Below are 2,116 nucleotides of genomic sequence, written 5' to 3'. Positions count from 1 at the left end.
AATATATCTGTCTTAATTCCATAGAGGGGTAGGCTCAGACTAGACATCACACCCTCACACCCTCTGGCTGTTTGTAAGGTATGTACAAAAAAAGTAAATGCAAGTCTACATTTGTTTCCATAATACTGTTTGGTGATGCAGATATGGATATAATTTAGTGATGCAAGTATAGATTTCATATCCATAATTCTGTGGTAGCTGCAAATGTGCACATTATGTCTATCTCACATTGTGTAGAATGTAGATGAAAGACTAGAAAAGTAACATTGTCTTTGCAACATCAGAAATGGATTTCAAATAAACATTTTGTTTATCATCTACTGCATAAAATAACCCCATCCTTCTCATGCACACTACATATTATAATTTAAGGTTGCATCATCTTGAATTACTTTTCACAGCACCACCCGCAATCTGCAGTCCTGAAACAATATGTTGAATTGTTTCTACACTCCTCATTAGAGAGAGAGAGAGAGAGAGAGAGAGAGAGAGAGAGAGAGAGAGAGAGAGAGAGAGAGAGAGAAGTAATATTTGGTAAATTTCTTGGTTTCCCTATCATAATTTTCTCATATATTGACTCTCAGGTTGATCATATTTCCTAGGCACAGCTAATGTAAGTACTTTATCATGATTTAATGTTTGGAGAAGCATTGGTGAGTATTTATTAACAGATTCGTGGTTTATCCATGTTAGGTTAGTTGCCCTATCAAGTGTTGCCTAACATAACATCGCTCCTTAAAACCTTCTCATATATATATATATATATATATATATATATATATATATATATATATATATATATATATATATATATATATATATATATATATATATGAAGAACGATACATACGTATGATATTGTGTAGAGCCATTATATATTAATTCTGATAGCATATTAACACCTATCCTCACCTTAATTAACAGCACTGTAAAAACACTCATATTAATATTCACATGATATAAACTACGTAATGTATCTGTGTTCTGAAAAAAAACACTTCAATATCAAATCGGAGGTACAAGTACGGCATGTAATATTGTAATGATCATCTCAGCTGTCTTTGACATTTAAATTGTCTGTTATCGCCAGACGCCAGACGCCTTGGTCCTTGGTACCATCTCAGGCCGTGTACGGTTTCATCTACGTCGCTTAATTAGAGACAAGGAAGGCCCTACAGTTATTAATGAATCTCAGGTGTCACAACTTGGTGTGAACATGGCCTAAGTATTCACCTGTGGAAATACGTTGATGTAAATGTGATTGGTATCCTATTTTCTGCCGAACTTTATGTAATTTCTTATTTAATGGGGCAAATTTAGACATGGTCTTTGTCATCTTAATAAAGAATGATGATCATGCTAGCTCTAGACGTCATATCAGACGAAAAGAACCCCACATACACGAGCTTGAGCTAAGATAACAGAGGCATGTTGATGTCCCGGCTCAATTTTGCCCGAGGCTCAATTTTGCCCGTGACACCGCCTAGACCACGGCACCAAACTAACGCCCCAAACCCCTCTCATCCAAGAACTATCCTAACCACTTTTTGAATGTATCTATCATGTTGGCGCTTACCACATGACTTCTACATCTGTTCCACTCATCCACCACTGTCGGTAAACCAATTCTTGCCTATGTCTTTCTTGAACCCGAAGTTATCCAACTTAAACCCATTACTACGTGTCCTACCCGCTGTGGTGTCATCTGCCATCCACGTATCTTAAGGCATTCCATCCAACCTGCGCATGAGCGGGATTTGTTTACAAACAAAGGGTGGATGAATTGCGACACAGTACCGTGTCTATATCGACTGCCTATCGCGATATGTCCCACCTGATTTTTTTTTTTTTTTTAAGTAAATGTTGACTATGTTTTGAATTTGAAAATTAATTGAAATATGAAAGTTTCTTCTGCACCCTTTGTATGTAACTAATTTATTTATGGACCAATATCTTTTATTCAGAAAGCTATTTAATCAGAAAGGATAGGATATTAATGATCACTATCGCTCGTTTTTTATAGAAAAGTAAAAAATATTTCCTAGATATCGATGATAAAATATTATAAAGTTGAAAAATGTTTGTCAAAAATCTAAATCAACTTCAAACAAATGTT

The sequence above is a fragment of the Eriocheir sinensis genome, unplaced genomic scaffold (assembly GCF_024679095.1).
Source record: "Eriocheir sinensis breed Jianghai 21 unplaced genomic scaffold, ASM2467909v1 Scaffold188, whole genome shotgun sequence".
In the NCBI taxonomy this organism is placed as follows: domain Eukaryota; kingdom Metazoa; phylum Arthropoda; class Malacostraca; order Decapoda; family Varunidae; genus Eriocheir; species Eriocheir sinensis.
This window is presented reverse-complemented; position numbering follows the sequence as displayed.